This window comes from Varroa destructor, unplaced genomic scaffold (genome assembly GCF_002443255.2).
Source record: "Varroa destructor unplaced genomic scaffold, Vdes_3.0 BEIS01000001.1, whole genome shotgun sequence".
NCBI classification, from domain to species: Eukaryota; Metazoa; Arthropoda; class Arachnida; order Mesostigmata; family Varroidae; genus Varroa; species Varroa destructor.
The window spans coordinates 51,985,763-52,000,667 of record NW_019211454.1 but is presented as its reverse complement, the minus strand read 5'-3'; positions in this window follow the sequence as shown (position 1 = coordinate 52,000,667).

The following is a 14,905-nucleotide window of genomic DNA, read 5'->3' as shown; positions in this document are numbered from 1 at the left end:
ATTATTCAGTCAGTATCATCACTATATATATATATCAGTCTCTCTATCAGTACACTCGCCACAGATCATGATGTCCACAGACTGCCATGTTTCTCAAGATTTCGACAACTTCTTAATAGGAAAACTATATAATATTTAATCTGATGCCGCAATTGAGACTCGACAGGCTTTTGTACGGGAGCAAGGTAAATAATAACAGTAGGTGCTTCTATTAAAAATTATGTATGTAGAAAAGTATGAAAAATTATTGAATTAATTAGTCGTTGTCCTTGGTAGCGAGCTGATAATATCTAATGGCGACTGCGTGGGATATTACCTAAAGGTTAGACTTTTAAAGCTATTATAACTATTAAATTTGGAAATGTTCGTCACACATTTTCAAAATATAACTTCAATTAACTTAACTCGAATTTAGATAAATTAAATCAGATTAGATATTACAAATCTATTCATTTATAAATTAAGTCAGGATATTATTTGCTATATCCATGAACGACGCTGCGTTTTTTCAGTTCATATAACGTCTTTTGGCGGCCCAGGGGCTAAATCGTGCTTTCTAATCTACTAATAAGCCTGCATATACTTTATCGTTACCGAACAGACGGGACGGAATGATCAGCGGCTGACTTCGTTACAGAAGTCAATTCATTTACAGAAAAAGTTCAACAATTTTTCATTGACAAATTTTTCTGTAGCTTTGAAAACTTAGTAGTACGATATTAAAATGTCTCGTAATGAGCAATGTAAGAAGGCGCATCGAGGCCGAGACCGAAACGACATGAGTATGCCGAATATTGATTTTCTATAAACTGGAGTAATTCCCGACTTGAAGTAATCGTACGACCTCTTACGTGACAAGACTTCGGTATTCGAGGTTTTGATTTCCTTGCTACTACGCATGCAGTTTATTATCCGTACACCGCAAGAGTCGGCACAATGCCCCCAGTAGCATGCACCGATAGTGGGAACGTGTACTCGTTACGTAGTCGATACACCACGCGCTCAACTCCCCAAAACATAGGGGTAAGTGGCTGCTAGCGCATGAAGTTAAGGCTAAGGATTCTAACAAAAGAAAATAGTGCGCCAATAGTGTTTGTCGTTTAGGGGGCTCTTGTGGTTGTTCATGGCTGGCGAATATCGTCCCTCTGCTAAAAAGACACGATTTAAGCAATGGTCTTGGGTTTACTTTGAGTATTAATGATTGGGATTGGTACAATACATCCCCGCCCTCCATCGACCGGTTCGCCACTGAAATCCACCATTGATTGCAGAAGTGCAACAGACTTTCAAGCTAGATGCATGATGACGCCGTGTGTACTATAGAAATAGTATGTGTTCTAAGCCGCAAGCCTGGCGTCGCAAAAGCAACACGATTTTGCGTAGCTCTCACTAACCGGCCAAGATTTGCTTCTAATGCTGCTGCTGCTGCTGCCGCTCGCATCCTGAAGCTTCTTGGTCTCTACTTAGCGTCAGCTTCCTTGTTTGGCCGGCGCTGTCCTTTGGCCCTTTTACATCGCCGTGCATGCGTGTGTATGAATGTGCATCGCGCATTCTCTCTACGGAGCTTCATTCTCTTCGAAGCTTCACAATGCCGACACCTGGACGTCCACAGACTCATGCTTGCTACCGCTGCTGCTTTCGGCCAAATAATGTATAGGATGCGAAAAAGAAGGCATACACACATACACATATTATACGTTGCTGATGCGAATTTTGCGGCCGGCCACTGGCGATCACGGCGAAGAGCCTCACTGGCGGTCAGACACTTCTATCCATACGGTCTCGCATATATAGGCTATACTGCTCCTGTCACCATTGCGATTGAGCGCATCTACTGCTGCTGTGAAGAACACAGAGGCAGTTTGCCCGCGATAACCAGCAACAGAAAGTTGCAGTAGCAAACAGCGGCTACCGGAGCAGCAGCACCGAGCTTTGAATTCGACTTGAGTTGCTGCGCCGAAGACTAAAGGCGAAAGGACGCCGATAGCTCTAGGACTAACACTCAGGGATGCTCGGACAACACCGGCCAAAGCTGGCCACATAGTCCAGCCGGAGTTGGCGACTGTCTAAAACTGAATTAGAGAAGAAGCGCCGACTAAATATAATGGGAACGAATCAAATCAGAAACTTCGAAATGCATAGCGTGATGAGGAACTGAGAGACACCGCTAGCGACGAAGCGTACCAAGGCAAAGTTTGACGAAAAAAGAGAAAAGGAAAGAAAGACATGGAAGAAATCGACGAGAGAGGTTAGGATCTCTTGTCCAGGACTCTAGTAGATGGACGGATGGGCGATCAGACGATCAGCGGATTAGTGAAAAAAGATGCAGAATTTCATCGTGTTCGTCGTCATCGTCAACCTCACGAGAATATCACAAAGCAAACACGGTAGATCCGAGTGGCTCGCTAGCAAAGAGTGGCGATTGACCAAAATCAAAAGTGTAGCCTTTCTTACAGATATGTAAAAGCCGGTGAGTGCCGGTGGCCGAATTAAACGAACCTTTTAACTACGTCCTACCGAAGTGCGCTAGATGAACGCGCTTCACGTACAGGCCGCTCGTAGTATGCAAGCAGACATCTAGGAAATACAAAATACTGATAATAAAGGATGAGAAATAACTACCTATAATTAGTCATATTCTTACATCAGTAAAACAGTGCGATTTGGCCAAACAAATACAACACTATACAATGATACAACAACATAGTACATGCTTCAAATACGGAATTCAAGTTTTATTTTTACTAAGTTGCACTTACGTGAAACGTATACGAACGTCACCGAAATACACTGCAATTTGCATCATAGAAGGAATACTTGAATCAGAAGAAATGGCAAACTTTGTGCTAGCCGAAACCATATCCCAGCGCAAAGTTCCATCTATCTATATGGCAACGCCTCCGAGTTAAAAGATAAGCTTTTAAATCTGAACGCCAGTTGCTCAATGATTAGAAGCTTGTAAATATTATTATACCGAACACCTGGAATAATTCTTACTCAGGAAAATGTTGGCTGAGTGCAATGTTTTCTAGAGCAGATATCTATATATCAGCCATAACACGCTGGCCCGTATCCTAAGAGTAAGCTATCGTATATTTGTGCACGCCGACTGTGTTTTGCTATAACCTAAGAGCATTTGCTAGATAATAATGACAAATAAAGCACGACAGACATAACTTAGAAGATATAATCGTTTACCTAAAAAATTGAACAGATGAGGTCGCCTCCGCTTACCCGATAAATATCCATGAATACATAATAGCGTGCTCGTTTGAGAGAGCTTGCTGGCTCTGCTCCGTATAGTAGTATCATGTTTGATCTGAATGTCTGTCTAACCCAGAATCGCGTCGGCTGTCTTCTGATAACCGTCAGTCAACCATATGCCTTATATTGTAGTTCAAGTAGAAGCCAAGATCATCCGTCGGGCCCGGCCCCATCGAGTGCAGCAGGACAAGCTGGCCGACTGAGTGGACACATAATCTCGAATAATGAAAACAACATTTCCTTTCGAGCCTATTTCTCTTATTCACTCAATAGGAGTTCAAGTGTTCGAAAAGGGATGAATTCCAACCCAAGAAATAGTCAGCCAACCAGGCCATTGTTTAGTGGCCTAGCGCGTGTATTGTTGCCTCTGTGTCTTGAACCAATGGTCTCCCGCTGCTTAGAACTGCACCCCGAGAAACTACCTGTCGAGGGATATGCCGCGCCCCCCAAAATCAGCTTCAATTTCAAGCTGATTCCTGCATAACTGGAGAGTCTCGAAGCTTGAGACGAAAAATACACTACTGTTCATCGCCAAGCTATGATATTGCCATACAGGCTTTGGAGTTCAAAGTAAGCGGATATTGTGGAGAGCGGTTGAAACCAAATGTTTTTACCAAAAAAAAAAAAGATCTGAGAGTCAGTTAGTGATATTAGGTAAACGGACCTGTATTAGCTCGAATCATCTTCTACACGTAAGACCAACGGCTTCTAGACTCTCTAATACTTCCGTGTAAATGCATGTTTCAATAAAAATAACCGCCCACAAAACAAACAGCGATTTAAATTGAAGTATGAAGGAAGGCCATGTGTATTGATTACAAAGCATTTAATCAAGTAAGTCTTTGGTATAAACGTATATATCATGTCTAAACGAACACATATCGCAATGACTCCAATTCAGCGACTGCCGTAAATCGTTTTTGTATACTTCAAGTTAGTTGTCATTGAGCCATTCTACTGATAAAAGTCGATGCCTGGCTCTCTACGATCACTTTCCGTACTATCTCCATATGCTACATTCTGCCATGTGACACTCTCCGCCAAAATGTGTTAGCTTCAGTTTTAGAGTATAATCTTCGATCTGTTGTTTCTATCTGCCGCGGTCCGTTCCCGTCGAGCGAAATCCATAGGTTTCAACCGCTCGGATCGAACCGCTCCATGCTTAAACCGCGGAAAGTGTAAATATTCTTGGCACAGGTGAACTAACACAAGGCAGTGGCGGCTGCTTATTTTCTTTTTTTTTCCCTCTCTGATCTATAAGCATCATCTTTTCAAAGTGTATTCCGAGTGCGGATACGCACACGAATGACGGCTAACTGTTTTGGGTCCCAGCGTCGTCATCACACACTGCACCATTATATATACCTCCGGAGGCAAACGATTCATGTGTGAGTCTAACTCGATGCTACCTCTCCGTACTCTTATTAGGCAGGCGTATGCTGTGAACGCGGATAACGTGCGAGTGCAACTTCTATCGCCTGCATGTTGAAACAGGCAGATAGCCAACAATGCAATTGCTTGGTATGCACCCCCGAACGAAACCACCCAGGTTCGCTGTGGTTGATGCTGCTGCCGCTATCGATGGTGCTCTTTGTTGATCTTCATTCGTCGATGCGGCGCTCACAGGTCGGCTCGGACAATCCCCACATCACAGGCTAACCCCCACACCTCCACACCCCACCTAGACCTCTGTAACTTTGCGGCGAGCAAGTACCTAGTTCCATGCATTGGTGTATTACTGACGTGCACATTAGCACAGCAACTCCAGCAGCAGCAAAAGAAAACAAGCACACACACTGGTACATCGATGTTGGGTACATTTACGATAAGATATGCTGTACCGCTATACGCTTGCATGCGTGTGTGTTTGGGCAAGAAGCTTGTGGACAGCTGAACTCGCCGTAGATGACTGGGTGTATTGATACGCCGTTCATGCAGTACCTATTCGGTTCAAGTCCACAATAACTCCTGTTTTCCTATTACTAGTTCTCCTTGTTCTTCTGAAGACCTTCGTTAGCCCTCGAGCGAAATACTATTTCATAACATTTGCTATGGGAACGGCTCGCGGACAGCTATATGGCTAGATGCACCGCATAAGATAAACACATGAAAATAGGCAACCTAACCTATATATTACATAATTAAATGAATGAGTGATTCAATACTAGAACTAGATGCGCGACGTGTTACCTCTAAGTATTATATATAGCAAACCCCAAACAAAGGAAGCCTTTAAAAGTTACGTTTGTTAATTATTGCACGTATTGCTTGGAACAGTAACAGCTATCGGGGTTATATTCGAACCCATAAAGCTAATCGGCATTATCACTACATAATAATGGAACAAGTATGTACTGGGTATAGTCATATCGCGGTGACACAAAGCTAGAATCCCTAGACACTCTGTCGGTGCGTTGAGTATGGCCGAGGAATCAGCGAGTTATGACCTTGTTCCCAGTCGTCAAAAGCCGTCAACCGGTTCCTACATGATTGCGCTTGTGTTTATGGTAGAAGCGGTTATTATTGTGGCATGGCCGACGAATCTAACGGCGAGACCAATATGGTGAAATCACAATTGACGAAAAGGGGGCCGGGCGTTTAGTGGAATAGTCCAGTGGCAAAGTTACTTACAGCTACGAAGCTAGAACTGATGTAGTAGAACTTCGTTGGGACAATTGACAACTCGCTGGCATATTACCGCTTTATCTGCTATAGCACTGCGGCCGCTTTTCCGCAGAGCGCAGCTGCTGCAGAGCGGGCCTCCTCTATCCCCTTTCTCGTCTAGCCGATACAGAATCCGTGCTATCTCTTACACCTTCCCTAGTTCGGTAGCACAATGACACTCTGGACATAGAATGAAATGGGCCGTACCAGAAGCTTTGAAATAGGCACAACTAAATACGTGAATCGATCAAATGAATTTTCGAAATATACGGAAGTTTTATAGAAGCTTTGTTGGTGGTTACATCTGTTGGTAAAATGTTACATTTCAACATATACTACAGCTGAATTGCAATGAGGACTAGTGCTATAAGGCTCTTCTGAACAGATACATTCGACTGTGGTCATGGAGGGTGCGGCTGTGCGGAGGAATATACGTTACTAGCTATAGGAATTTCAGACAAACTGACTAGAACGAAGTAGAACCGTTTCGTATATAGAACTTGTATGCGTTGGGAGCTTATGATGACCTCTCGCTATCGATGACGATAGTGCTATTGAATGAACTAAGCGAGTCAGTAAGCGGAGCACGTGAAAATCATTCTCGGTGACGTATAGGGTCTTTCTTGTACTAAATATAAAGTAATACATACGCTTACCGAGATCGTTTTGTGTTTTTATCGTGCTCAAATTGGCTCTCGAATCGAAAGAGATGCTTGTTGCACACTTCATATGCCTTCGTAGACTCAAAGCGAGAGTGGTGCTATAATCGGTTCCACCACCATCTCTGCATCTATAAGCGGCCTAGTGCCACTCTATTAGTTGTTCTCTGGTACAGTTCCACTGTTGTTGTTGCTGCTGCTGCTGCTGCTGTTTCCTCGGTACGATTTGTTTCTTTTTTCATTATCTTTATCTATGTGGTCATCTGTGCTATCTGTAGCGTAACCAGTAAATTCTGTTTTTTTTTTTTGCTGGTCTTGTCTTGTTTTAGAACTATTGTATATAGATCAGCTGTAGTCTAACATTCAATCGATAATGGTCACAACGTCGTCGTCGATCGTCGGCAGGCCGGGTTCGCTTTCTCCTCATATCTTCCCTATTTCGTTGTTGGTTCACTTTTTCAGAGTCTGGTGGGCGGATTCTCAGCCAAATACGAATGTGTTATAGTATCTACTAGAACATACAGTCGTATGCGCTGTCAGACACGAACTCGTTGCTCTGCGTAGCCACTAGCCCGTATTTTGCTTGTATTCGACTGTGTAACACCGTTTCTCGCCTGTCGTTTTTACAGGATACTCGCTACTGTTGTATGTATGCAGATATGCTTACACAGACATTTTACCTTTACCCGGACATGCAGTAGTATCTTTACAGCAACCGCCGCTCCCGTCGCCACTGTCGTCCCCGCGAGCGCTCGAAAGCTATTTGCAGACCTCTCTCTCTCCATCTACCATCCTCCTACTGCTTCTTTCCCTGGTTTTTCGATCTCTTTCTGATCTGTCTGACCGTCACTGATCGCACTAACGGCATGACAGGAAGTGACAAGTACCGGCGACATTGTTGCCGCCGCAGCCGCGCCAGAGATCTCACCAGCAGTGCCGTCACAACCAGCATCAGCATCAGAATCACTCACTCACTCACCCTGTGTCACTTGACGGAGCGCGCAGCTGCTTACAAATGACGTCTTGGTCTTATTCTCTAATCTATAAAGTTATATAGAGTCGTACTCAGATGCGGATCAACAGCCACATAGGACTCGTACAACTCGTATGTTCGGAGATATTGAAAATATCACAAAGTACTACGCCGTATAATGTGATTACAGTCACCATTACTTTTACTACTATTACCACCATTGCATGCTGATAATAGAGGTATTACATGTGCTGCTGCTGCTGCTGCTAGGGAAAGAAAACCCTGTCGGCAGAATACGCTGAAAGCACACAGCCATATCTCATCAAACAGGCAATATGGCCACACATCAGCAGGTACTATAATAAGGCGGTGAACCCCGAGGACGGAAGGCGACTGAGTAACAAGCAGACTGAGAGACGCGTTCGCGCATATGAACTTGCACCTATCTATTTCACACACACACACATTCGTAGAAGACACTTTCGCAGACAGCTTCGAATTAGACATCTCTACGAACGCCTTTGAGCAACATTGAACTCGGAAATTTATTTTAGACGACCGCACGTCAGGGCTGTGACTCTGCCGCAACAAATCCCAATGAAATAGACGAAGTAAAGCGTTTGTTGACGCCACTGTGGTAGTTGTTTTTGTTGTTGTTACTGTCGATGCTTGTGTCATCAGACAACGCTACAGACGCCGTGACCAGAAAGACGATGTGAGAAAAGCTAACGCTGGCAAACTATAACAGCCACGGAGTGCGGCGTCTTCAGTGACCTGAATCTACGGCCGTTTTGTTGCTGACGGCAACGGTGGCAGCGATGCCAGGACCCGCAGTTAGTGAACTTCACGATTTGTTGTCTGTCTTGCGGAGTCGAACGTTAAACGCACGATTCTAACACTGGACTGTTGCTTTTACTGCAACAACAAAAACAACAACAACAACAACAACAACAACAACTGGCGTCGTGAGCGACAAAAGTCGCTGTTACCGCAAACGTTTTCATTAGCCATACGGCAACGGGCGCTATAGTCGCCGCGGACGATTCCGCCGCTGCGAGCGGTCACAATGCACAACCGTTGCCTTCTTTTACCCTATTGGCAACTGTTAGCGGAATGGGAGATTGGACGTCAGCCTTCACTATTTGAAACGTACGCAATTTGCAACCAAGTTTGACATTAACGCGTTGAACGACCGAATCAGATACGGCACCGACTGCAAATGCGTACAGGGAATAGGCCGATGGGACGGGGGCGTTCGTAGTTCTTTCACTTCTTCGTTTCCAACGGTTATTTTGATGCCGCTGTCGGCGTGATGTTATGTTGATAAAACTAATACAATTATCATTTTCCAGTTATCTAAAGAGGATAGACAACATTACGTCCTACAGCAATAGTTGGTCCGCGCTATTTTTCTACCTGCTACTGGTTTTATGCCAATAGTTGTTTCTCTAGTTGTGGTCCATCGACGGACGGCGGCAATGATCGCTATAAAGCTGAAAGTTAGCAGCTTATAGACTGTAAATGAAGTGCAAGCAATTGCAACGATACCGGCTATTACGTACGATACAGTGTAATACAGCGTCGTACGTCAGTAACTATAACAAATTACGCATCAATAGGGTCACTTCGGAAACTGCGCGTATTCAAATCGCCAGCCAACCAGCAACAGGTGAAGTTCCCCGGATCTCGCTTTGCCAAGTACCTTACAGATAATGTGGTTTAATGCTCGACAATACAATTAAAAATTCAGGACCTTTACCACCGTATTCTTCAGCCCAATATATTGTGAGCCGGCCAAACCTGATTCTACCCCTGTTGACCATAACGCTCCTGGTCGATCGGGAGCGCGTCCGGCCTTCATGACCGTCAGGCCACGCAATAGAACACTCTTTGTCTGTTACATTTATTTATGGCAAACTACGCATGCGGCCGGCGAATACCGTCCATTTTGTCTAAGCTTTACGACTTAACTTAGACAGCAAGGTTGTCAGCTATTGACGGCCACATCAGAGTTAACATCAAAAATTAGAACGATAGTAATCACAATAACATTGATCACATTTTTTCCATAATCACAATGGTTGCCTCTGGTTGGTAAACGTTGTTTGGTAAATTTTACAAAGCGAAGGCTAGACCACCACGGCAACGTGAATTACGGCCACGGTCACACGCTACTGACTAAAAGAGACTATAATAACAGTTTCAAATCTATTGAATCCTATTAAACTAAGTACAGGCAATCGATTTCGCACGGCTATAAATGCACTCGATATAAGTTTGGTCGTCGAAGTTATAACGTCACCAAGCACTGATTAGTGCATTGAGGCGCGTTCACCTACTTCATAACCTTAGTAAATTTAAATAAATAAACACACCTCAGATCGTTCCAAGCAGAGATGTTGTTAAGTACACGACCATATATAGATGACGGCACGATGATTTCTGACAAAATGATGGGTTAGAAAAAAATGCTCGTGAAATTTCTGCAGTAGAAAGGTTGCAGATCGTTATCTAGTTGCGGTTCATTCGATCGGGGTATATTTTTGGGATAGTCTTGCAGATTAAACAACATGATTAAAATATCTGTTAGCTACGGTCAATAATAAGCACCGCAAAAAGGCTAGTCTAACGCAATGATACAGCGTTAGAATCAGCAACCCTAGTAAAAACAAAAGTTATATATGTGCCGGTCTGTGATCTGCTTCAGTAAAATACTTTTTTGGTTAACAAGATACTATAATTTAATTTTCCATCTCCTTCGTTGCCAAACACCATCAGGTCATAAATAGATTAACAGAAACACGGCCTAAACAATGGGATTATTCAACGGTATAAAATCTATGAATGAATACATGTTTGCGGCTATATAAGATGAGAATGAGTGGCTTTATGGCGCTCGGTTTCATTAGCAAATGACAAAATCAATCCTTGCCGCTTATGTTTAAGAGCAGCGGTGGGGCGGCTGTCGATATGGTCGAAACCGCTTTAGCGGCCGGTCCATGGAAGTCGCTTCCGGTGGTGTTCCACAAGCGAAAACTTAAGCGGTGGGTTGGATAGTACGAAAGACTTGCCGAGAAACGAAAATGAGCACCGGACAATATCGTGAGGAGGACGTGTCGATATTTGCAAGGAACGGTCCGCAGTTGGTTGGATTTTCAAGTCGGTGTAGGAGAACAGGTCGAACGGAGGACGTTCAAATATTTTGTGTGTGGTAACAAGCACTGCTGGGTGGTCAAGGACATAAGCTTGAGTTCAATGTATTCGATGCTAATGTCCGAAAGATCACTATAGTGACTAATTTCTATGCTCAGAGTTAATTCCAGCGCCAAACTGGCTCGAATAATATGGACCAAACACCGAAGGGGCCTGATATCTGTTTTCGGAAGCGCATTTAGCGAAGAGAAAACACACTTTTTCAGAACAGTAAGAGCACCCGTGGCGCCCGCAGGTAGCAATGGCAATTGTCAAGACAGACGAACGTGGTATGATTCAGTTAGTTGGTCCTGTGAGGCTCGTAGTCCGCAGTGCAGATTTGGCGACCCATATGGCTGCAATCAAAAACTGCACGCTCAGTGCATCAGTCATAACGCATCAATTGGCCAGTTCATCGTGGGCATGGTAATACGAATGCTGCGGGAAGCATAAAAGATCCCTGGGTTTACTCTCTCGTTTTGTCTTATGCCAGACCAGTCTGAGGGAATCATGAGCAGTCCTGCCAAAATTAACGGAGGTGTCCGTGTGTGCAAGTTGCCACCAGACGTCAACGAAACTATGCGCTGAATGATAGCGTGCTGTTTTCGAACCGGAGGATACCGACTCGAGAATACATTCGGGGTCGACATATACCAGTTTGCGCAAGGAAAACAAAAAAGTACGCGGCTTCGTACTCCGTTAACCTGGGACCAGCAAATCTACCGTTGGAAAAATGCGAGCTAACCACACTGGACAGAGTAATAGCCGCGATCACAACGATTACTAGCACGGCAGTAAGGGGTGCTTCAGCATGACAAGAGCTTAGTTGTGTGGGCTGGTTGTCACGGGCTCGTGCCAAGTGGCTTCGATGTTGCTGAGCACCGGAAGTTGTTCAACCCGTTAGTCGCTATTGGGGACAACGGAATCCCACCTGATACGTGCAGGAAGGGATCATACGGAGGTCCGAATAGCGCGACATTATGTCGAGCCTACAGGCGCTCGAGGGAGCCGGCCGCGGGGTGATGATATCGTACCTGATAAGCGTGGTCATAATATGAATATATACACAGTCCAGGGTTATATAATATCAGAGCGGGTGGCTGTGAAGCGCTCGTGCCTTTCAGGCAAGGACAAAGGTAAGCCAGCCCGCTTTAATATATACATTACAGCACTGACGTCTTAATTTTAGATACATCTACATAACAGGCGTAGGTTAGCTGTTAATATTTTAGCAGAAACGCTTCCTGTTTGAGTACACCGTACCTATTCGGTCAGTGTGGCCATTCTGTCTCTTCTGTTTTAGTTTAAGGCGGACGAGCGAATATTGGCTGAAAGCAGTACGATGGTTTGTACCCGTCCTGATGACGGGAGGCCTGGTGGATCAGCTAATTTGAGGTTTGTGTCTTCGTCAACGGCAATGTCGACGCGAAAGACTCGAGTTTTCGGCGAAAAGCTAACGCGGGTGTTGTTGTCCATAGGTTGTTACGTCAGCGCTACAGCCGGTTGTAACCTTATCTAAAGTAGGCGAAGCAGGTCGGCCTCTTCCTTCCGCACATTCGCGGCTGTCGTTAAATGAAGTCGGCGTACTCTTTATAATCAGTCGCTATCTTCACACAGATACGCAGACGTTTTCGTCGGGTTCATCAAAGAAGACACGCCGCCGCGTAACCCCGCTCGCTCCAACGATCAAACAGATTTGCTGATCGACCTATATGGCCCATTGAGAAGTCGTCTCGTCAGAGGCTATAATAGTAAGCGCAATACCTGTGAACATTATGTCCTATGGCAGCATCCCCCCAATGAGATATTTCGAAAGGGTTAGAATTAACGTTTCTGGTAGGAGCGTTAGGCGTACCGAACTGCGGCGGCTACTTCACTATATCACTGTCATGGTGTCTTTGTTTGCTTTTTGATAAGTTGAACCTTCGGATACCTTAATAGAAATCTTACTAATACTGTGCATAAAGATGTTCAGGTTAGGGGCCTTCTGCTACCTAATTCATTCCTATATTTCGACAAGATTTAATGAGCGACTTCTAAAGGAAGACTAGTAACTAGATAGGGTGTCGTGACCTAAAAAGAAGGCACATTTAACAGCTCGTGTTTTTAAACGAAAACTGTTCTATAGGCGATTGTGATAAACATTTACAAAAAAACAGTATCGTTTCTAAAATGATCTGGACTTTCTGCATTCTCACGTCTCAAGCCTGAGAACGTTTAGCGGTTTGTCCGCCGCTGGCCTCCACTTTTTACACTGTGAGAGATAGGTAACCTGGTCGAATTTTACGACTAAACTATCGTGATGTTACGCGCGTCGATTAGCAATAATGGACAATTCTGCATCGCTTCCCAAACAGGGTTCTCACATTCGCTCAGTTGACGCTTTCTGACTAAGCTCAATCTTCGATGTGCATCTAGTTCATTAAAGGCTAGCCTTTTAACATAATGGCGAAAACTGCCAATGAAGTGTATATGAAGTGTATGAATATCCTATGAGGCATTTCCCGAATGACCCCCATATATATTTGCAGGTTAAGAGATGCCTTTTGTAAATGCAACGTCGACGCCTACTATTATATTGTGTTGATGATAATGAAGATTTATGCTTTAAAGCATAAAAATAGTAATCGATAATAATTAAATAAGAATAACAGTGGATTAGACCATATATAAATATGTCGAATTCATCCGTCTGAGCGAAAAATGATCACTAACATGTTTCAACAAACAAATTGTTGATGCCTTGCTGTTTGTAGCTATCTTTGGCCGGTAGGCCGAGTAGAGAAGACGTGTGATGAGATAGGCCGAAGACAGTCTATCTCTTCTTCAAGCACGCAAAGTGTCACTTTTTTTTATTAAAATTATAGAACTCCTTGGCCTTCTTGAAATTTGTAAATACCCTTTAGATTTTTGTACAATGATTGACACTTAAGTATGGCTTGTATACGGAAATAAATATGGAAAGTACGAATAATGTGCACGGAACCAGCCGAAAGTGAGATCATTATCAAATCAATCAACTGGCAATAAAGCAGTAATTTAGTTTATTGATATTACTGGACGTTTTGCATGCTATCGAGATACTCATCCTCTAGTTGGAAGAAAAGGCACGACATAAAACAATAAAATAATTACGTGTATTTAAATAAGTGCCAATAATATACCGTATGTAGATTTGAGTAGGTTTCCTAGAAACTTAACGCCATAAAGTAGTATATAATAAATGGGAAAACATTTCTCAAAAACGCCATATATTCAAAGTACATAAGTTTAAAAGAATCTTACCTTATGTGTTTCAGTGAACACAGAAAATTGCTTAATTGCTCGTATTCATGTACACACAGTTGTTGTTACGTGGTTACCGTTATAACAATACTCTCCTAAGTAAAAAAAAGGCCAGATAGGCCTTGGAGATGTTGTAGCCGGCTCCTTTTCCAAACTATTTTTATTCTGACCCAGTTGGTTGCTGTCGAAGCTAAGGACCGTGGACGATTGCTGCTGAGATAAAGTGAATGTTGCATTGATACTATGTGGGAGAGTAGCTTTCAACGAACGAACACATGTGTCAAAAACACAAACTAGAGTAGATTTATCTCGACACAACTTCGGAGTCTACCAATATAAGTTTATAACTTTTCCGAAGCTGAGTATGAGCAAGACTAGTGACGAAGTAACCTGATAGAATTAATTAACAGTGCTTTAATGCTAGCCGCCCTCGTATAAATCAAGCTTAGCTCTATAGCGTACCTGCTTGTAATGTTAATAAATGTACTATTTTTCATCGGAAGGGTAGAAATCGGACTCCATAAGAACTATAGTACAACATACGAAAGTGAAAGTTGCTCATAGAACTGTCTTCTTGTATTTAAATCTTCCGTAAAAATAAAATTTGTATTACGGCTATAAGGTGTAACTGTGAAAAGAAACTGTTTCACCGAATTTGAATAGGTACCATTCTACTTACTATATCTGGCAATTTTTTTGTTCTTAAAGTTGTTTGCTCTTTTCTCTAAGAAGCGAATTAACGTGCTGTTTCCTATTTAGAGTTATTATGTGTTCCGTAGACTTTCAAGAGCGACGCTGTGCCTGTGTTTTTAAATGACGGTTTTGAGATGTCGCTCAAACCACATGGGTCATGTTGATTGAGATCTGT